The sequence below is a fragment of the Humulus lupulus genome, chromosome 7 (assembly GCF_963169125.1).
Source record: "Humulus lupulus chromosome 7, drHumLupu1.1, whole genome shotgun sequence".
NCBI classification, from domain to species: Eukaryota; Viridiplantae; Streptophyta; class Magnoliopsida; order Rosales; family Cannabaceae; genus Humulus; species Humulus lupulus.
Window position 1 is genome coordinate 93,088,178 of NC_084799.1, and position 24,347 is coordinate 93,112,524.

The 24,347-nt window shown below is 35.0% G+C and overlaps 1 long non-coding RNA gene across 2 annotated transcripts; it reads right to left on the reverse strand.

Annotated features, from left to right (window-relative positions):
* Positions 1–3,439: 3,439 nt before the first annotated feature.
* Positions 3,440–7,493, reverse strand: LOC133789786 (uncharacterized). 2 transcript variants are annotated; one of them, XR_009873704.1, is made up of 6 exons: positions 6,947–6,996; positions 6,394–6,675; positions 6,065–6,152; positions 4,930–5,055; positions 4,196–4,251; positions 3,440–3,602 (listed from the first exon to the last, which is right to left on the reverse strand). It is a non-coding gene; the product is annotated as an uncharacterized LOC133789786 (long non-coding RNA). The 2 variants fall into 2 exon arrangements; XR_009873703.1 differs by lacking the exon at positions 6,947–6,996 and adding an exon at positions 7,371–7,493 and having other exon boundaries at positions 3,441–3,602.
* Between the last annotated feature and the right edge of the window lie 16,854 nt (positions 7,494–24,347).

Sequence of the window (24,347 nt, forward strand, 5' to 3'; positions counted from 1 at the left end):
AGTTTATGTTTGGGGGTGAGATTTGGTGACTTTGGTTCAGGGGAAAATGCAAGAGAAGTGCTAGAAAATCTGGGTTCGCGGGATCGCGCGGTGCTGCTGTTGAGCGCCGTTGCCTGCATGAACTCAGAGGCCTAAGGGGGTTCGCTAAACCGTATTAGCGCTGCGGCACTGGGCAGGGCACACCACAGAGGGTGTCCAGGGAAATTCCTTAGGATGCTCTCTGACTTGTAGAGGGTCGCGGTGCCAACTCAAATAGAGAATGTTGGCCGAATAGGGTTTTTAAGCTTGGGAACTCAAATCTAAGGGCTTGGGAAGGATTCTACTACCCAGTTTAGTAGAATTTGAGGTCTCAGAGGCTAGTATCACTACAAGAAAAAATTCTTTTAATAACACCGAAAATGTGTTATCAAAACATACGATAACACTTTCTGATGTGTTAAGACCGACTATGTTATCGTAGGTCAGGGTACTTTACATAACACTTTATCAGTGTTATACAGATGTGTTATTGTACTGTCAACGATAACACAATTTCTGTGTTATTTTAATATATAGATAAGTGTTTAATTATGTTATTTATAGTCAATTATATAACACTTTTTTTGTGTTATACTACACTTTAGTATAACACATTTTTTGTGTTATACTACACTTTAGTATAACACATGTGTTATATTAGCTTAGAGAAACATAATCTTTTTTTACTTACACAAAACTAGGAAAACAAATATGAAAGTTGAAGCCAAATAAGGTAACATAAATATATTTTTATTAATTACTCAAATGTAATTACAATATTTAGTATACTAATCTAGGCTTAAGAAATCATATTACAACATAATTTATGCCCAATTCATATTCCTTTATCACTAAATACAAAACAAGAAGTGTATAAAAAAATTAGTGAAATACATTCTTCCATTCTAAAGGCCTCAACTACAAATGTTGTCAAGAATTGCTCCAAAGAAATCACTCTACCCTGTTTGTTCTGTCAAGTTTCCAAAAAGTGAGAGGAGGGGTTTAGGTATCAGCAACTTACTCCCAATACTATAATCAGCTGCTCTTGCTGCCTGCAAAAGCATTAGAGGTGAAACATATAACACAAACAACAGCTAAACCCGCAACCTGCAAACCCAAAGTTACATTCATTCAGCATAACTTAACAGCTTTCATGAAAAAAAAAACATGGAAAGTGCTCATAAATAGGTTTTCAATTTATATGACAAAAAACAAACCTTTTGAGCAATCTTATATCTGGATAAAGTTGAAAAGTAAAGCATGTTTAGCATCAGAGATGGCAAAACTCAAAGCAGCTAAGAAAGAAAGTAATATCATATTAAGAATGAATTGGAAAAAAGTACCTTCCAAAGCTCTGAAGAAGCTCTTTCAGTTCTGACTTTGCTCATTTTCAGGCATAGTAATTTTTTCCTAGTGGAATTCCGACCTTAAGGTAGCTAACTTTATCTGTATCTCTATTTCCAAAACCAGCTTAGAAAGGATTGCAATCAACAGGAAACAAGGATTTGATTTCCTGAGAAAATTGGAAAACTCTAGTTAATACAAAGAAATCTCTGTAGAGACCATAAAACAGGTTCTACTTCAAAGAAATATATAAAATATGACATAATGGAAAATCATAGGGTGCTGAAAGAGGTTGGATTTGGGCACCCTGTCTTAGATAATATTGCAGTAGTGACTAATTTAAAGAGACTGAGAATTGGACTATCTCCACCATCTTGAGAATGTAATACTTGCCCATCAGCACTGGGAAGTAAACCCAGCCAAGGGGCTGTTTACATGAAGTGTCAGGTATCTACTTCTCTATGTTCAGCATCTGAGATAGCAACAATAAGATTCAAGTGGCCAGAAACACTTATTTCAACTTTAACTAACCAATTAGATGATATACATCATGATCCAGGCATCTCCAGTTCATTTTGAAGACTTCAGTAAAATTATAGCAAAAGCAAGGACACCGGCCACCTTAATTTTATAAACAAACTCTAAAGAAAAGTCTACAAAGTTTGTAATAAAGATCAGATCAGGCTACAAAAATAGTGCCAGTCCTTGAGGTTTTGCTAGGAGTAGAGTCCTTATTGGTCTATGATTAATAGAGGGATCTGCTACTCATTTTTCAGCTCTTTTGTTTTTCTTCATCAAACTCAATTTGCTCTTGTTTTTCTTTCTTTTGTTTTTTTCTTTTTTCTTGAGCAAAACATGCATGAGAATTAATAACCATATATATATATTACCTTTATTAGTTATATTCAAAGGTATCATGTAGAGTTATTAATGACCGAATATTACTTCTGTATTCCACAAATACTCTACATGGCTATCTATCTAAATGGAATTTTAACAAATTTGACCATATATTATAAACAAGGTAGCAGAAAAAAGTGAAAGAAAAAAAAATGAATAAACTTAAATAGTACACAAATAGCAAACATTCAAACTCAGAAATAGAGCATTGATCTCTTTCATATTTATAGAATACCAATAAAGCAACAACAAATGACATGATAACACCAGTTATATACACATATCAAGAAAATGCTCTGTATGTGCATGTTAAAAAATTCCCATCCAATTCACACAAACCATGTCTTATGGTCGATTCTAAAATATATTCACAAGAACAATGCATCTGTTCTGTTCAAAATTTCCAAGTATGATTAAAAATATCTATATTGTATGTGTCTTCAAAATCAGTATTTTCTTTAAGTTCTATTTGGTTTCAAATGAATTTTAATGTTATGCCATGAATGTTGGCTAACCCTCAATGGCAATTGTTACTTTGTTAGAATAAAAACTTGTCAATTTCTTTATAGACCATATACTTCTTGGATTTGCAAGGTCAAAATATTACTCAGCCAAAATATTACATTAAAAGATGAATGAAGTAAGGGTAAAGACTCTTACCATAAAATGCTCTCCACTTACAAATGTAAAAGCCAATTAAAATCATCCAACAAGTTAATCCAATGAGAATAGCTATAATTATCACTGCTCTCTTCACCTTAAGATCAGCTCTTTCTTTTCCTAAATAAATTTTTGGAGCAAGAAAAGAAAATATTAATGAATTAAAATAGAAGGAAAGGAATTTGAACTTGATAAGGAACTAAAATTTTCAACCTGTAATCTGTCACTACTACTAGCATCAATTCATAGCCTAGATGCTTAATAACTAATAGGCACTGATATTAATATTAAAAGTCAATAAACAATTTAATTAAATTATACCAATCTGAACCAGAAACCCCTCCTGCATATTTTTCTGATTTAAATATTTGGACACCTCTGTCATACCAAGACTTAGTATAATTTGGATCCAATTTCAATTTCCTCTCAAGTTTCAAACTCTAACAATAAGTTAGAAAGGAACAATGCTGCATAAATATACAGTTTAGACATTAGACTCACAAAAATAATTTAGCAATCTCAGAAATTTAAAGCTTACCGGTTCTAAAAAATGACATATAGAGGAATATGAAAGTTAATCTCTTTGCCATCTTCATCAACCTCTGTTGGTGCAAGCCCAGATTTACGAGCCTTCTCCAATTCAAGTTATTTTTTATGATCCTCCCAAGATTTAAATGCCACTGAAAAACTCAATACAGTAAGACTAACAATTCATGCCAGCACATCCAAAACATCAACAATAAAATATCTTAAAATCAATTCGTAAAAAAAAATATTAACACAATTGTGTTGTACAGTCAGACATTTCCTTGAACACCTCATATACATTTGGCTATGCCTACTCTGTTTTAAAATATGAAATGAGCATTTTTACATACTCACTACATGGATTCAGTAGCTTATAACAGATAGAAAATCTACAATTATATCCAAATATATATGTATGAATGCAGTAGCTTATAACATAAGGTCTAAAATTATGTATATATATATCTATGTATGGATACGGCTAAACAATAATCTGGCAGCCATGGAGATGAACCATAACAGTACAACCTGGCATGACTATCAATCCTTGTAAAGATGCACAGCATAAAAGGGCACACCAGGAAAACAGTAATATAAAATACAATGAGCAAATTATTCTTAATTAAATATCCTGACTGTATAGATGAAACTAAATATCCTGACTGTATAGATAAAATACAATGCATGAAACTTAAGCAATCAAAATGAAATCGAACAAATCACAAAATATAATGAAAATTTGTACCTCGATGTAAGCTGAATTAATGGCTCGTTGTGCTTCCTCAACAGCAGTGTCAAACCCTTATCACAAGTCAAAAGTTGGAAAATTTTATTGAAAGAACTGAAACCAACAAGAAAAAATAGCTCAAAAAGAGACGTTTATTAAATTTTGATTTATTAAAGTTGAATAAAGATATTTAGTCTTCAAAGTACACGTTTTTAGCTAATTTTCAAGTAGTGGGACAAAAGTGAAGCATATAATTGTAAATTTAGATTTCTATTCATTAAGATTTGTCCACTAAAAAAATATATAAGAGTGTAATCCCCCATTCTCTCTATTCTGTAGCCATTAAATAATTTATTATACTTGCCATGGAATGAGACCATACCAAACTAGCTAAGATTTGCTAGTAGACACTATCTAACTTGACATGACCTCCACATAATTTAGATTTCTATTTTAATTTTTTGTTATCAATATGGGGCAGAATGTTCACAGAATCATGCAAATGCATCAGATTGATGAAAAGTTCAGATTTTAAATTTCCCTTTATTGGTTCAGCTCAATATTCAAAATTGTCCCCTGTTTCTATATCTTATAATTTTCCCTGGTAGATTATGTATCTTTTCAAAATGAGTATAGAGTAATTAAACATTCTAGAGCAAATGACTTAGTACTTTGAGTGCCTTGGTACTAATAGAGAGTGTTTATCACATTAAATAGAAAAATAAAAGAGAGGTCTTAGTGAATCAAAGAACCTTGCAAAAACCAGTGATGATAACTTTATCACCATCTTCTAGGAATTTACGGGTTGCCCCTTTCAATGACAGTGACTTCTGTCCATTCCATGACAACTCTAACAAGCATCCCAAGGACTCTGGCTCCTGTTTGGACATACAATATTCAGTAGTTCTATTCATACTAGTCTCAAGGTAAGAGAGCATTCAATAGGAAACTGAACAAGGAGAATAAAATGTTTCAATAAAATAAACAGGACTATTGATGATTAGTCAGAATAGCAAAGTAATAACTTGAAAATCAAGTGAGTACAACAAAAAAATAAAAATAAATAACAAATAAGAATGCACACATTTCAAAATTTTTAAGAAGTATTTCAGCAAATACATCCTATGCTTCAAATATCTATTGCAGGAGTGTACTGAAGACAAAAAGTAGAGGACTTAGACTCTTAGTATTAGAAACAAATTACTAAGCAACCATACACTTTATATGATCTAGAGTAAGAAGGTAACACAAAAATTAACATTGGCCAATCCCCTCAAAGATATTGGAAAATACTTAAAAGCATTGATACTTGTTAATTGCCAATCAAAAACAATGTCCGCAACTATTCTCTTACCAGAAATAAGTATGAGAGTACATAATAGGTAGACTAAGCCATTGTCAATTTGTCATATAAATAAAATGATGAGAAATAGATCAATGGTGCTAAGAGAAACATGTATTTTGGTGATTCAAGCTTATAGAAAAAATAATGATGGCCACATACCAGTAGTATATACAGTAGAAGAAGCCAATACAACATGCCAACTCATATATACATATATTGCAAGGGAACAATACTGTGGAATCAGTAATAGAAGAAATTGAAGAAACAACATGAAAGAAGAACTTCAAAAGATCATCAGAAAATCAACAAAAAAATGCAATACTTTATGTGCTGTCATTTCAGTTTAAGCACAGGGGCACTATCACGGTTGATACTATCAAATGATTCATTTTGGTGTTATGTGCTGTCATTTTAGTATAATCAGTTAGTAATGCCACTGATTCAGAGATTGCAGTATAGTCTAAGGAAAAGTATAATACATCAATAACTTTTCAAATAAAGTAGTTGAAAATAATAAATAGCTTCTGTAACATATAACCCACCTGTGGAGCCTTCCAAAGCAAGAGTATCAATACAGTGCCGGATAGAATCACATATGTTTGCCAAAGCCCAAGAAGCAGTTATTCGCACCTGAAACAACAAACGTACAGGAAAATATTACTCTCTTATGAACAAATTAGAGAGTAGGGTTATTATAAAAACTGAAAGTAAAAGAGAAATAGCGATATTGAGGGGTCGCGGGTATTAATCTCCACTGCGTGAATCAATTTGTTCAGGATCTCTGCACTATACCATTTAAGTTTCTAGTAGTTCTTCTGTCTATATTTCGAGCTCAAAGAAACATGAAAGCATGAAAAAAATTTAAAATCACCTCTGGAAAACTTCAAGTAAACATGAAATGACACCAATGGCTCGACAAGAAGCTGATCTAACTGAAGGCACCTCGTCTTGTTTGGCTGCATTAATATGCAAAGTCTCTTAGTTATAATGCATAAACTTGTCTGCAAATAATTAATTTCCAAGAGAAACAAGTCAAAAACACATAATCAATGCTTACCGCAGCAGAAAGAATGAAATCATGTTTCTCCTTCGCAAGAGAGAAGAATACAGAGGAAGTTATGCCCGCAAAACATGTTACTGATGCAGCTCTCACCTTGCAGAACACATAGAGGTGGTTCAGAAGTAACTACAGACACTTAAAAGTCCAAGCTAAATTAATAAACTGAAACTTCAGGGGGCTTATAATCAATCTTTAAAAATCCTACCTAAATTAATAAACCTAAACTTCTGTCAATTCTTGATAATTAATATTACAAGGGTTGTTAAACAGATTAACACTTTGCAGAGAAAGAAAAAAGAATGATAATGAATTGTCTTTTCTTAGTTACTTTATACTTAATGATATCAGGTCAATGTTAATCAACCATTGCAGAAGCATGTCGCAGAATCAATGGAAAATGCTTGAGCAGATACTACTCAGATCTTCTATTCGCTTCTATTTTATCTTTCATAAACTGTATAACTAGATCCAATTACAATGAAAAATAGCCACTTTCTCAATTACAGCTAACTAACGAAAACACATACCCTAATACACACTCATGCCCTCACTTCACATGAGATAAATAACTACAATTCTAACAGGAAAATGTATTCAGAATTATATAATATCTATAGCAAAAAATAGCTAATTCCACCATTGAAAACCTGATACATCCACACAGGCATACAAATAGTAAATCCAAGATTCCAAATACAGAGTACTTCAAGCAATGCCTAGATTCTTGACAAGAGAATAATTTTTGACAACCATAAAGCATGGTATTTCCAAACTAACTAATAGGTTACCTGGAGAGCCTCTAAGCATACTGTGTGATTGTTTACTTTTTCCAAGTAATGAAACAAAGTAAGAAGAACACCTGGCTTCTTTTCAGCCTCAATAAAACTTGTAAGAAAGCCAATAATGAATTTATAATATTAAATGAAACAAGGAGTTTTGTGTAAAACTCTTGAGCATACTTCTGACAATATGAAATATCAACACTTGACCATCCTCATGGCATGAAATAATACTCACCTTCATTCATCTCTTTAAGAAGCACTTCTTTAACTTGCGTTGAGGATGGTGAGATAGTGAAAGCTGCTGTCAAACAACTAAAAGAAGCAGTCTGTTGAAAAGAAAAGTATCACTGAGGCGTGAAATGAAGTGAATAAAATTATGTAATTGTTATAATCAGAGAGGGAACCATACCAGTAGACATGTTTGGTCATTTCTGAAAGGGAAACCGACTTCAATCCTTTTTTGTATAGATGTTATAACTGCTGGCAACAGTTCAGCAGTCATTCTTGAATATCTGTAATACAAAATAGTCAGCAGTCAATCTCATTTCACAAATTTCACAAATTGGTGACAAAAAGGAATTTTCGGCTCAGTAGTAAAACACGGAGTCCTACTCGAGCCATATGACAAATAGATCAAAATGGGGATTTCATCAAATTTATAAAGCTTCTCAAGGAAGCTTCGATGTTCTTCAAGAACTCAGAAACCCAAGAACAAAAATTGGGATTTTGAGTCATTTTTTCACAACATTTCAACAAATCAGAGGTGAAATTGGTTAACCCAAAGCCTAGGCTATATCAAATCAACATAGAAATGCTAGTTCTACCTATATCAAATCAGAATGAAGAAGAGAGAGAAGAAAGGGAGCTAGAGAGAGAGCAAGGGAAAAGCATTTGGTGATGGTGACGAGAACATTACCTGATTTCAATGTTCAAAGACAGTGGAAGGATCCATCCATCAGCCTTTCTATCTCCACAGCGCTGACCTGCACTTTCCACCTAGTTCACCGACCTCACGAGTCTGATTTGGCCAAAGCCTCTAGGGAAGATCGTGCCTCCTATATCCCCTTCGAATGTGGTGTAGCCCTTCTCAGGATTTGTCTTTCGTGAAGGGGAGTGAGAGACCGAGAGAGATAGGTTCGGGAAATGAGACACGGGAGATGTGTTGGGGTTTTATGCCCTAATTAAAACCCAAATTCTTTGTAATCTCATTTTATTATCAATAAAAGAATAGAAATCATTTTTTGACTTGATCAATCACTTTGCTCACATGTTTTATTTTCATGATTATTTGTTTAATATAAACTTCTATTAAATCCCGAGCATATAGCTAATCTTATTTATAGTGACGTAATCACAGTGGAATATAAATATGATTATATGTTCAAAATAAGTTAGTCCTAAGATTAGTCAATGCACCGGATTTACACTGACTTGCCAATCTACGATATGATCTACTTACACATTACAGTGTTATGTTCTTTCCAGAACATTAGCAAAGTAGATAAGATCAGATGTATTTGTTACATCGGACATGACCGATATTGACAGTTGATAAGATAAGTAAACATACCGTTATTATCTATTCTAGTCATATCATATAGTTGACCATAGGTCAATTCAATCTCAATTCTGAGTGGTTAGTATTCTAACTGATTGTATTATTTGAGTTCTTTGACTTGTTCGTTACCAGCTTACCCTATGGACTAGCCCATACTTACATCTTGGGAACTCGGTAGTATAATTGAGTGGGAGTTTTAATCATAGATATGAACATCTATAGCTTCTGATGAAGAAGTGAAACGATGGTTTCCTTTTAGTTTGGTTCAAGGTGTTAAATGATAGAGATCTCATTTCAGTAATTAAATTAGTTTACTGAAATATCATTTACAAGGAACTAAGTGTTTTAAGGATAAAATACAATGAGGGGTAAAACGGTATTTTAGTCCTATCTCATTGTAGACCGTCTATAGAGGATTGAGTGAAAATTATGGTTGTAACTATGGATAATTAATAGCGTATCTATATTTGTTATAGAGCGTAATATGAATTCAAGAGTGCAATTCCAAGTCTATAGTGGAGTCACGATGAATTAATAAGTTAGTAAATTTAGTTGTTAAATTTATGATAACTTATTGGAGCTTGATTTCATAGGCCCATGGTCCCCATTGTACCTTGGATAAAATCATCTAGATAGTCTCAATTAATTGATTTAATCATCAGTTAGAATTATCAAAGTTAACCAGGTCAATTTTGGATAGTTTCACAAAGTTGTGTAATTTTGAGAAGAAAAGAGAAATTATGGAAGATTTATTAATTAAGATAAATTGGTATCTAAATTAATAAATAAGTTTAAATCAAGGTTCAAATTATAAATAATTAATTTGATAAAGGAATTAAATAATTATTTAATTAATTAAATCAATAGAAAATAATACAGGCCTTGATTTTAAGTCCAATGGGCTTATAATCAAATGGGAAATTTCATGGGCCTATAGCCCATGATAATTTCGACCTAGGGCTTCAAAATGGCTATTATTTTATTGTTTTTTTAATTAAATTAAATGGCCTAATTGAGTCTATAAAAGGAGTGCTTAGAGAGAAGTCAATACATAAGTTTGATAAGTCTCAAGTCAGATTTTCTGATAGTTTTAGATTCTCTCTAAACACAAGTCCTTTTCTAAACCTCTTTGTTATTTTCTCTTCTTCTCTCTATATCTATCTCATGTGTTGAGAATTGCCCACACTAGTCTAGGTGGTTCTAAGGATACATTGGAAGATTATGAATAAAATAGAAGATCGGTTCAGTTTCTTGATAATACTCTGCGACAGAGAGGATACAAGAGTTAGAGAAACTGAAGGAAGGACTCTTTAATTCCACTGCATATTCTGTAAGTATTCTATTCTTTGTTTCTCTTTGAATTCAATTTTAGAAACATGTTTTAGGCTATCTCGTATTAATTTGTTTAATATTAGATATACATGAAAATAAATAAAGATCCTATATAAGCTAATCCAACAAGATGGGTACACCAGGAAGAGAAATAGAGAAGAAAATGAGACACGGGAGAGTATACCAGGAAGAGAAAGAGAGAAGAAAATGAGGGAAATGGGTACACGGGAGTCTACTATAGAAAAAACTAAGAGTGATTTGGCGCTATTTTATTTGCCCTTGCCGCCTGAAACTTTCCTAATATACAATAACTCTTTCTAAATAGTATTATAATGATGTGTTATGGTAATGAGTGTTTGGTGTAGTGTATGTTATTTCGAAGCTTTTAATTGGTTTAGGTCTTGATGGTTATCCACTATTGCATTGTGACTAGGTTATACTGCTAAGGCTCGGGAATAGTGATTGTGCTCAGGATCGCCATACCTTATTTACTCGAGACTCGAGGTAAGAAATCTACACCCTAGTTGTGATCAGGGCTTGGACCCATGACTATGATTATATGTGAGATTATGACTATATCTATATTTGAGAATATCCGGTTAAGCATGCTTGCATATGCTGCTTCTGTTTATCTATTATGTGGTCGATATGCTTGATTATAACTAGTTTGAAAGTCCGGCCTAAGAGAGCCGGGGCCGACGTCAAGCGTGCAAAACGCAGTTCGGCCTAAGAGAGTCGGGGTCAGCCGTAAGATCTGAGACTTTGGCCTACGTGAGCTAGGCCTGAACGTCACCTAAATATACAAAAGTGTCGTTTGCACTTGTTGAATTTATTGATTGTTATCTTGGATGATATGCTTGTTTGAGAAGATTATTACTGCTAAGCTTATTGCTTATATTCTATTTCTTATTGAATTTTCCAATTTAAGTTTACTGTTTATATATTTTTTCTCATGTGTATCTGTTGATTTAATTTTTCTTGTCGAGCCTTGGCTTACGGGTGCTATGTGGTGCAGGTAAGAGGAAGGGAAAGCTGGACCAGCCATGAGTTGGGGAGCTTTAGGGGTTGCGTGTACATTTGCAACTTCTCGACTGCCACGACCAAGGGATCAACAAGGACTAGAGCCAAACTTTATTTTGCCGCTTAGGCCGGCTTACGTTGTAATTACTTTTTAGAGTTGTAAATGCCTTATAAACACTTATATTTTTGGGATCTCGTGTACAGACTCAAACTTTTGAATGAAACCACTATTCCTATGATCAAAATGTTTAAACCCTAGTCCAGTAATTAACCTTAGTTATACGTTTATATCCAAATGACTTGATTAGCAAGTCTCTCACTATTTCATATACACAGTGTAATGGTCTTGGCTATCTAGGGCGTTACACCACTATTCACACACAATTACTAACAATCCTCTCTTTCAACATCACGTTCAGAAATTTAATATTACTCAAGAGCCATTATCTGAGGACTACAATGCTGACTCAGATTCGTTAGTCAAATCTCAACCTCCAATGGCTTGACAAACAACATTCAAAGAGTTGGCAGCACCATATCTTGATCACCAACCTCTTTGCATTCGATATCCATCTCTGGTTGTCAATTTTTAGCTGAAGTCGTGTCTCATCCATTTGTTGCCCTCATTCCATGTGCTGTCTGGTGAGAATCCAAATAAACATCTGAGGAAGTTTCATATAGTTTGTTCTAGTATGAAGCCTGCTGAAGTAACTGAAGAACAAATCAAGTTCCAGGCCTTTCCCTTCTCTCTAAAGAATGCCGCTAAGGGATGGTTGTTCTATCTCTTATCTGGTATTGTAGATACCTAGAACGAAATGAAGATTGTGCTCTTGGAACAATACTTTCCTACATTTAAAGTTGGAAGTATCAAGAAAGAATTCTGCAATATCCGTCAATATAATGGAGAGTTAATGTATGAGTATTGGGAACGCTTCAAGAGATTATGTGCTGGCTGCCCTCACCATTAGATAAGTGAACAACTCCTCATCCAATACATTTATGAAGGGCTATTATCACTGGATAAGAGTGTGATTGATGCAGCAAGTGGGGGAGCCCTAGTTGACAAGACTCATGTAGCAACGAGAAGCTTGATCTCGAATATGGAATCCAATTCCCAATAGTTTGGCATTCGTCGTGATCTTACTCCAGCACCCAGAAAGTGAATGAGGTGAGTACTACCGTTGAACAAAAATTGGCTCAGTTGACTTCTGTGGTACAATAACTAGCTTTGGGCCAATATGTGAAGCCTTGTGGAATATGTCAAGTGGTGGGGCATGCTATTGATACTTTCCCTACCATGTATGAGGTACAATTTGAAGAAGCAAATGCCATAGGCAGGTTCTCGGGTCAACTAATACAAAGGTATGACCCCTATTCAAACACATACAATGAGGGGTGGCGTGATCACCCAAATCTTCAGTATGGGAACCAACCACCTATACAACGAGGACCTAGTACACCATCAGGGTTTAATTATCAACAGAGCCCTCCACATAATTATGCACCTTGACCTCAACAAGCACCTCATTGAAGAATTAATAAAGGCTCTAGCAAGTAACAAAATTCAGTTTCAGCAGAAAACTCAATCGTCATTGAAAAATTTAAAGAATGCAATGGGGAAAATTGTTACATCTCTAGGCTGGGGCGAGCCTCTGAATTATGGCAAGCTCCCATCACAACTTGAGAAATATTCAAGAGAGAATGCTAGCACAGTTTCATTGAGAAGTGGTGCAATGTATGCTCCACCTAGTGCATCACCATCACCCATTGTTTCGATTCCCAACAAGCAACACAACCAGAGGTGAAAGAAATTCCTAACTCGACACCATTTCTCAAGCCTTATGTGCCTATATTTGTCACTCCTCCACCACCCCCAAGTAAGTTGATGAAGTCAAAGAAAGAAGAAGCCGATAAGGAAATCTTAGAAACCTTTTCATAAAGTTGAAGCGAACATTTCGTTATTGGAAGCAATCAAACAAGTTTCTCAATATGCCAAATTCTTAAGGGAATTGTACACTAATAAGAAGAAGTTGAAGGGTGATGAGAAGGGGAGCATGTGAGAAAATGTTTCAGCAGTACTCCAAAAGAAGCTTCTCCCAAAATGTAAGGATCTTGGAACATTCATGATTCCTTGCACAATTGGGAACAAGAGAATTGATCGATGCATGTTAGATTTGGGAGTGTCGATCAATGTGACGCCTTATTCTACTTATGTCTCTTTTAACCTTAGACCATTTGAGGAAACGAGTATTATTATTCAATTGGTCGATCGGTCCAATGCTTATCCAAAGGAGGCTATAGAAGATGTGTTGATGCAAGTCAACGAATTGGCCTTTTCAGCGGATTTCTACATTTTGGATATGGAAGATGATTCTAGGTCTACCTCTACTCCGATTTTATTGGGGTGGCCTTTCTTCAAAATAGCCCGTACTAAAATTGATGTTCATGAATACACTTTAACAACAGAGTTTGATGGTGAGATCATTCGCATCAATATCTTTGAAGCCATGAGATATCCTAGTGACGTTCATTCTATATGTTTAATTGATGTGGTCGAATCGTTGTCTCAACGGTTCTTTGATTTATGTGTTGATGATGGGTTGGATGTCATTCTAAAAGAACATCTTGATTGGGGGGTATCTAAGGAGATTCCTTGGGAATCATTGGTGCAATAAGATATTGGGGAGTTGGTATTATGATTGGTTAAATGCATGGTAAAATTGGTTAGGCACAAAAAGGTGCAAAAACCATAACGATTTCACAAAAGTCAACATGTGAGAGTTGAATTTCAGTATAGACATTTATAAATCATATTTTTTTGGTCCAAAGTGTTTCTTTGGAGTATATGAGAGTACCCAAAAACTTTGGGAGCATTTCGGGGGTGTTTTGAGATAATTTTTGGAGCGTCAAGTTAGAGGCATCGACGATGTGTCACCTCCCAAAGGTGATGCGTTGCTCGCCTTTTAAAAGAGCCAACTGGCAATGCATTGCCTGCTACTAGGCGATGCATAGCCTAGTGTTAGGCCAGGCAACACATCACTTGCTACTAAGCGATGAATCGCCTAGTGTCAGGTGACACGTCGCCTGGGTTGTCCATACAGGGCCTTACATTGAAGTTTTTTTGGCTCTAAAATTCAATTTAAAATGCTATAATCTCAATTGTTGAGTCTAATGAGGTTCTTATACTAGTTAAAAGGTTCATTGCGTTAATTGGTGACTTGATCACTCACCTCTCTCTCTCTCTCTCTAAAAGAACTCTATCTTTCTCTAGCTTTTAAGATTACTAGTTTTCTCCAAGATTTTCATCAAGAAAGCTTGACTTGCATGAAGATTCAAGGCTTGTGAATCTCAATCTCATTCCATTGTTATAGCTAAAAGCAATTCCAAGGATAAGGCTAGGAATAAATATTTTTGGACAACAAATCTTCATTTGTGTCAAGCCTTGTTACTTTTGTGGTTCACATAAAATCACAACTCATATAAAATCATAGACTTGTGATTTTATGTTTGAAGGTTCTTCTTCAAGAAAGGTCTACTCTACACTTTGTTTTTTTATGTTTATGTACTTAGTGAATATCTTCCATTAGAGTTTGGAATACTTGTGATTATTGCTTTGAGTTGTAATACAAAACTAAGGTTATAAGCCTCTAACCCCCCAACAATAAAAAATCTCTATCTCTAAACCTTTGTTTTGTATCAAATTTTGTCTATTTCTTAGGTTTATCTACTAACCAAATCTATGGAAGAAAGCTCATCAATCTTAGCCCTCAAGTCCGTGTCTCAAGATCTAGTGAGACTAGATTCATTCAATTGATCAAATGTTTTTCATTGGAAAGACAAGATCAAGTTTCTTCTCACAACATTGAAGGTTCACTACATTCTTGACAAAGATTTGAAGACTTTGGAGCCTCCAAAGGATGATGATGTTCAAGATGTGATTAAAGAAATGAAGAAAAAGGAAGAATATGAACTCATTGCTAGAGGCCACATACACAATGCTCTATCGGATCGTCTCTATGATCTCTACACAAATACTACATTGAAAAAAGAGATCTGGGAAGCTCTTGAGAAGAAGTAAAAAACTAAAGAAGAAGGTACCAAGAAATTCCTCATTACTCAATACATGGAATTTTAATTTTTTTGATGGTAAACTCTTACTCCCCCAAGTACATAAACTTCAAGTTATTGTGAGTCTACTCTTAAGATAAGATTGCCAAAAATCTTCATTGTGGGAGGGATTATAGGTAAGTTACCTCCATCTTGGAGAAGCTATAGAAAGATCTTCCATAAGAATGAAGGTATATCTTTGGAAGAGATCTTGAAGCACCAAAGGATTGAAGAGGAGTTTCGTTGACAAGTATATGGAAGAGTCCAATGTTGGGAAATCCAAGGATAATTCCGTAGAGAAACCCTCCCAATCCAAAGGGAAGACTCACACAAAGCCCCAATCAAAGAAGGATACATGCGTAGCCCCTAAGAAAAATGCAGGGCAATTCAAGGGTGTGAGAGGCCCTTGCTTTGTTTGTGGCAAGAGTGGCCACATGGCTAGGGAGTGCAAGTATCGAAAGCCCCATAACCATGGATCCAAGGTCAACATAACTAAAGAGGAGTTGGTTGCAACCTTGAGTGAGGTGAATTCCATCCAAGGGTAATGAGCATAGATCAAAGGTATTGGGCAAGGGGAATGTTGATTTTTACTTCACATCCGGGAAGAAGGTTTTATTGACCAATGTGTTGTATGTTCCGGATATGAGTAGGAATCTTGTGAGTGACCACAGGTTGAGCAAACCGTGCATCAAAGCAGTGTTTGAGTCCGGCTAGCTAATTCTATCCAAGGGAAAATACTTTGTGGGAAAATGGTGTGTTTGTGATGGGATGATAAAGTTGTGTACCAGAGACAATTGTTTTGATGATAATGCATGCTCATCTTCCTCTGATATGATTGACTTTGATTCTATTTCTTTGTGGCATAATAGACTTGCTCATATAGGTTATAGTATAATTAAAAGAGTTATCAAATGTTGTTTAATTGTATGCAATGATGTTGAGCATGATAAATGTGAATTATATGTTAAGTCTAAGATGGTAAAGAAATATTTTCCAAGTGTTGAAATGAAAACTAACTTGTTAGATTTGATACATAGTGATTTATGTGAATTGAATGGAATAATTACTAGAGTAGGACATAGGTATTTTATTACCTATATTGATGAGTGTTCTAGATTCACATATGTGTACTTGATTAATAATAAGGATGAGTCCTTTAGCATGTTTAAAATCTATAAATTTGGAGTTGAAAATCAATTGGAAAAGAAGAATAAAGTGATTAGAAGTGATATGGGAGGCGAATACTTTTCCAATGAATTCATTGTGTCTTGTGAGATGAATGGTATAATACATGAATGTATAGCCCCTTATACACCCAACAAAATTGTATAGCGGAAAGAAAGAATAGAACATATGTTGAAATGATAAATGATATGTTATTACATGCAAATTTAAGTTTCATGTAATGGGGAGAAGCCTTGCTTACCGCTTGTCATATTTGAAACTGGATTTCTTTAAAGAAGAATAAAATTTCACCATATGAGATATGGAAAGGAAAGAGGCCCAACCTAGGGTATCTCAAAGTATGGGGGTGCCTTGCTTATTGCAAGTGCATGGAGCCTAAAAGGACCAAGTTGGGTCCAAGGGCAATCAAATGTGTATTTGTATGCTATGTCTCAAATAGCAAGGCCTATAGGCTATTATACTTGGAGTCTAATGTGATAATTGAATCAAGAGAAGTTGAGTTGTTTGAGAATTTGTTTTATAGTGACAATAAGCCACAAGAACTAATCTCATTAGAAGGAACTCAAGATGAGTCTCCTTCAAGGGTTGTAGAGCAACCGATATTTCCTAGAAGAAACCAAATGCTTAAAGAGGGTGGATCTCAAATTAAAACCTCTCAAGTGAAGACACTTTACTTATTAGAGGGAAACCACAAGGGAGACACCTTGAAGTACCATAGTATCCTTTGGTACTTCAAGTGGAGAATGATCCTAAAACTTTCCAAGAAGCTATGCCCTCAAGGGACTCTAACTTTTTGAAAGAGGCAATAAATGATGAGATGGATTTAATTATGTCTAACCACACTTGGGAGAATGTTGAACTACAACAAGGATCAAAGCCAATAGGTTGCAAGTGGGTATTTTGAAGAAAATACAACACTAATGGGACCATTCAAGGCTATAAGGCAAGATTGGTGGTCAAATGGTTTAGACAAAATGAGGGCATAATTTATTTTGATACCTATGCACCAATGGCAAGGACAACATCTATAAGAATGTTGTTTGCCTTATCATCAATACACAACCTATATGTTCATCAAATTGATGACAAAACTATTAGGATTTATGCCTAAAAGCATGTAAAGATATTTTATTGATTTAAATAAAAGTATAATTTTATTATATTTGAATGGTATAATTATTATTTGAATAATTTATATGAATATCAAGAAAATTCCATATTCATTTATGAGGATATGATCTTGTATTAGTACGAGATAATTAAGATCATATACAATGAATCAAATAGTTAGTAACATATTAAAGTAAGGAATCTTTAATGAATGATGAATGGTTACTAGCATGGTTTACTAAGCATACGGTATGCAAGTAGTCTAGATTCGGATTATTAATATGGATAGACATCTTGATAAAAAGTACTGTATATAATAGAGATTAGATATGATAGGACCGATATGAATTAAATATCTTTATAAACTTACTGTTTGCCATAAATATTTAATTTTTATCATAATTGATGATCATTTGTAGATTGGTCTAAATCCTAAGTAGTCATGAACTCCTGTTTATGCTTATTGGATATTTTGATTCACTCGTTAAGGATTCTTAGTATAATGAGGCTAGTGACTTTTATTTTGGAGATTCAATATCATGAATGGCTAGGAACATGAGTTACAATAATGGAATCCGTACTTTCCTAACAGATCGAATATTGGTTCCCTTAAGGATTAATTCTTGGACTGAATAGTTATTGAGCTCAAATCTATAATTTGATTATAGATTAATTATTTAATGGTACTTAAGGAACAAGATTAGAAGGGTAAAATTGTAATTTTGACCAGCTCTAATAAACGAACCAATAATTGGAGGACATAATTACATTTATTGATTATATCAATAGACTACAAAGAAAACTCAGAAAAATATATTTCTATAAATACTTAGAGTCCAATTCCATATTTATGGTGAAGTAATCATGGAATTAATAAATAAGATTATTAGATTAAAGAGTTTAATTAATAATCTTGTTTATTGTAGTTTCGTATTATAGGTCCATGGTCCTCAGGTCACCTCTATCCTACATCGTCATGGGTAAGGATGTCAAAATGAAGATTTGTAGAGAGAGTGACTAAATTGCAAAGGAATTAATTCTCCAGGGCAAGGAAATAATTTTGTGATAATTATGGGCAATTGATTAATTATGAATTAATTAATAATTTAATTGTATAGTTTTTATTTTTGAAAATTATATGTTAAAAAAAATATTAATCATGTTTGGATTAATATACAAAGAGATTAATAACTATCTTATTATAAAATATTTATTTATTTATTTAAAACTGATATTTTAAGATAAAATTAATTTTGAATTAACTGATATTTATTTTGGTATAAATATATTATCTTAAATATTAATTAAATAAACATATGAGAAAATGAGAGAGATCCACTAGTGAATTAATTATAAACATGAAATGCTTATCTTCTCATATTGGCCCATCTTTATAATTCTTAGGAATTTATTAGGCCCACATAATTAATTAGAAACTAATCTTCTAATTAATTTATTTAATTAAAACTATCATTTTATTTAAATAACAATTTTTGTATCTTTTTAATTTAGTTGAATTTAAATAATTCAAATAATCAAATTCAAATAATTATTTAAACTTAAGATAAGATCTTAACCAACTAAAATATATTTTATTTTTCTAACAAAAATAAAATAAGATAATTAATTTTTCAAGTTCAAACTATTTAAAAAATCAATTAAATAAAAGATAATTAACATAAAAATAGGATCTATTGGTTGGTGTGAATATAGAATAATTTCCCTTAAAGCTTCCCTCGGTGAAAGTTCGAAGATGCTAGGCGCACGTCTCCCTCGGCCAAGGGCCTCGCTCCCCGTGCGCATCTCCTTTGGACTTCTTCTCGCGGAAGATGCTAGGCACGCATCTCCTTTAGCCAAGGGCCTCATATAGCGAGGCCCAATCCCCGTGCGCGAGCCCTCATACTCCTCGTGTAAAGGTGTTAGGTGCGCATCTCCTTCATCCAAGGGCCTCGCTATGCGAGGCCCAATCCCCGTGTGCATGCCTTCGGGCTTCTCGCATGAAGGCGCTAGGCGCGCATCTCCCTCGGACTTCTTGCGCGAAGACACTAGGTGGGCATATCCTTTAGCCAAGGGCCTCGCATAGCGAGGCCCAATCCCCATGCACATGCCTTCAGGCTTCTCGCGTGAAGACACTTAGGCAGACGCGTGGATATGCCACCCCCCTCGGACAAGGGCCTCGCTTACACCCTCACATCTCGACCTCTCACAACATGCTTTCCAACACTTGACAAAATATAAGGAAGCTTAGGGGGAATTTATGCCTTGGAAATTATAGGAGGACCATCAGGTACAAGGCACGCATACGAGTACGGGGTATACGACCATAAAGGTGTCAAATGTGTGATTCTGACATCCGTATCTGACAAGTAGTGGCGACACGAATTAGTACGAGAAATGGTAGCATGTTCTGCATACCCCTGACAATGTACCAGAGCTCACACCACGACTCTCTACACCACTACATCCTGCACCACTACCCTGACAATGTACGTACGTACGATCTTGTTCCTTGGGACCACCTTGTATCAGGGGCCATTAGAGCTTATCTATAAATAGGCTTCGACCCCTCAAACCAAGGGGTTGGAAAATTCTTTGTATGCTTAGACAATTAAGGAATATACGATTTTCGCTCCATTGTAGTTCTGCATCTTTCTCCTTCAAGGTCTTTCTATCTTCTTCCTACATAGTTTTTGCAATACATTTTGAGTATTTTGATCCTATATCGTTGACAAGTTCTCACCGTCAACATTTGGGCACCAAGATTGGTGCCCTTAAATTTCTAGATCTTGTGTAAGCCATAAAGCGCATAGGATTTTTGTAATTTTATTTTTTGAAATTTAAATTTGAAAATTCTTGTCACAAGAGAAGAAAAATTCTTAATGTATCTGGCCTATTCCAAGCCTAATTGTCCTAAAAGACCAAATTACCCATTTCCCAAACCTTAGCTCTTTAATGCCCACAAGGGAAAATAGTCATTTGACACCACTTTCCCGCTAAACCTCAAATTTCACTTAAGATTCCCAATTAATCCCACTAATATGCTAAACACCAATATTTTCCCTCAATTATAACTCATGCTCCAATACCCCCGCTAATTAAGGTTAAACGACAATTTAGGTATTAAAATTTTTGGTCAATAAGTTAAACTTTTCATTAAAAAGGATTTCAATAATTACAAGGGTTCCCAAAAGTTTTAAACCAAAACACAGGTTTAAGAAAATTACAAAACCAGATGACCTAAGCGGCATAAATTGAGCAAATAACCCTTATTCCTCAAAAGTATTTCGACCGTGGGGGTCGAGCAGGCTGAGTATGTACATGCCGCCCCTACAGCTCTCCAACTCATGGTTGGTCCAGCTTTCCTTTATCCTTAACTGCACCATAAAGCACCTATGAGCCGAGGTCTATCAAGAAAACTATCACGACATTTAAAACTCATAATAAGCATGACAACAAATAACACAATTCATGTCCATCCAACATTCATTCATACGACTAGTGCCGAACCAATGGGTTCATAACCCTTTAAGTGGCCCCACCATCTTGACTTGCATTACATGTGCACTTTGCCGAATGCGACCAATGTCGATCACTCACAAATAATTATTCAGCAATCAGAAGCAATAGATAAAGCCAGATAGAATCACACAACCATTATTCACAATTTGAGTATATTCATAATTGTTTCCAAATAATAGGGCCAGTGCCCAACATATGGTGAAAGTGCCAGTTTTCTTACCTTAAGCTTGAAAAATTAGCGAAGCGACCCTAAGTACGATCCCTTTCACCCGAGCCTTGCAGAAAACCCTAGTCACAACGCTAATGGTACATTTATCAAGGCTAATTCAGATAATGGGCTCCAAGACCAAGCCTAGCTCTCGGGACCTCAGATTCTGGTAAACCGGGTAGCGGAATTGTTCCCGAGCCCTCCAATTTGGTTTCCCCAAAATCCTAAGAAAAAGTAACTTGAAATTTCTTTAGCATCGCGACACCCCCTCTAAAGGGTTGCAGCGCTCCAACAAACAGAGAGCTTTCACTATCCAAAAATCCTACATTAGCGTCGTGGTGCCACGATGGTTAGAGGGAAAACCCTATCCTCAAGGAAACTCAAGCTAGCTGTGGCGCTTGACCCAAGCGTCACGGTGCTACCACGAGAAAACCCAGAACTACGATTTTTCCCTGCATTTAATCCCAACAATTCGACCCCAAAATAGATTCTCAACATACTTTACCCAAAAATTTCACCACAATGAAGATTATAACCCCATAACAACATCAAAACATCTCTAAAACACCCCAAAAACATAAAGATGCCAAGAATTACCATTTGAGCTTTGAATGTTAAAAACTTACCCAAATCCAAGAATCCAAGATGAATTCTAGGTTTCCAATCCAATCCCAAACCTTAGAATAGCTAGAAATCGTGCTTCCACCACCTATAACTACACAAAAATCCCTAGACCCATCAAAATTTCAGAATCATCTTAACCTTAAAATTTATAAAGAACCATGAAGAACATCTAAAAAAACTGGCTTACCTTGCTTCAAATCCGAAAGTTTCTAGCTGGAAGGGTGACTATTTAGCTGTTAATCCCCAAGAATGACTTCAGTTTCCTCTATAATTCATCAAAATTCCTTAAGCTTAGCCCTTACTGGTGCCTTTGGTCTTGGTGTGAGTTAAAGAGAAAAGAGAGAAGAGTGATGAGAGTTGAATGTGATAGAAGTCTGATTCCAGACTTAGCCAAATTCTCTACCTAGTGGGTCAAAAAGACCATAATACCCCTTCCTCCAAATAACCTCTAAATTAACCCCCAAGTGCATTTTGGTCATTTTGCTTAAATTGCCACTAAACCTCAAATTATACCTCTAATCTCCAATTTAATTAACCAATTCATCAAATACAATTTCTTTCCCATCAAATACTCTCATTTATCAACAACTCCTTAAATGTGTAAAAATACCAAAATACCCCTTGGCTCACTCCAAGCTAGATATTTATCCCGTTGTGACTTTTTTGCTAAATTACTCAAAATGATCGACTCGTGGAATGTCACAAATATATCCACATAATAATGTGATCTCAAGCATATAGCATATAAAATTACAAATATACCATCAATGGGTCAAAATTACGAAAATAACCATTTTTGACAAAAGAGGGCTTTTAAACATATTTAATACACATAAACATGCATAAGCAGTCATATCATAATATAACTAGGGATGGAAAAAAAAACTGGTGGATCGGGCCGGGTCGGAGCCCCGACCCGACGGGGCGACCTATGATCCGAAAATAAGCAGGGCAAAACCGGGTCGGGTTGAGATCCGACTCGACCCGCTAGAAATTAAAGCGGGTCGGATCACGACCCTACCCAGTTTTTTTTTTTTTTTTTGTAATAAAGAATTTTTTTAAAAAACTAATTACTACAACTATTTAGGGTGATCTACAATCCAAATATATATGTAAATAAAACAAAGTATATTTAAGAGTGATAGAGAAGAAAATTGATGTTTTGCTTTGAAGTATAAGAAATTTTATTTTATTTTAGTATGCAAGACAATTTATAAAAAAATTTAGGCAACTCATTTATGTCTAGTATGACAGATTTTCTTGTCATTTATTTTTATATTGTAACATTTTAAAAAAATAGTCTTTCTTTTATTGAAGAAAAAGAAAAAAAAAACCTTACCGGGTTGGGTCTGACCCGCTCCATCACATCTGGGGCGGGTCTGACCCGACCCAGATCAAAAGTCTTAATGGGTCGAGTCGGGTCGGGACAGAAGCTTAGCGGGTCGGGGCAGATCTTTAGCGGGGCGGGGCCGACCCGCCCCATTTACATCCCTAAATATGACTCATATAATCCACATAATCACATATATATAATTAAAATTCACATAATTCACCAAAATCCCAATTATGCCCTCCCGGCACACTAACCAAGGTACTAAACCTCATTAGGAGTTTTGGGACGCTACAGTTATGCCTTAGGTCAAGCTCATTATGTTGAGAAAATGCGTGACAAGTTTGGTCATCTTAATATTAAAGAGGCAAACACACCCTTCGATTCAAGTCTAAAGCTTGAAAAGAATGAAGGGAAAGTGGTGGCTCAACTAGAGTATGCAAGTACAATTGGGAGTTTGATGTATGTTGCTCATTGTACTAGAGCGGACATTGCATTTGCAGTTAGTAAACTAAGTAGGTTTACTAGCAACTCAAGTATCTTATGTTGGAAGGTTGTGGAAAGAGTATTTGGATACATTAAAAGGACTAAAGAGATATGCCTCCAATATTCTAAGTTTCCTAAGATACTTGAGGGATATTTCGACGTAAGTTGGATATCTGGTGTAGGAGATAATCTCTCCAAAACAAGTTGGGTGTTCACCCTTGGTGGGAGTGTCATTTCTTGGGGATCTAAGAAACAAACATGTATATGTCACTCAACCATGGAGTCCAAGTTTGTAGCTCAAGTGGCAATCGACAAAGAGGTCGAGTGGCTAAGAGATATCATGTTAGAGATACCAAAAACTGTGGTTGATGTATCGACAATTTCGATACATTGTGATAATCAAGCCACTTTGATTAGAGCTTACAACAAGATATATAATGAGAAGTATAGACATATAATTCTAAGATAGGACTATGTGAGGGAATTGATTGATAAGAGTATCGT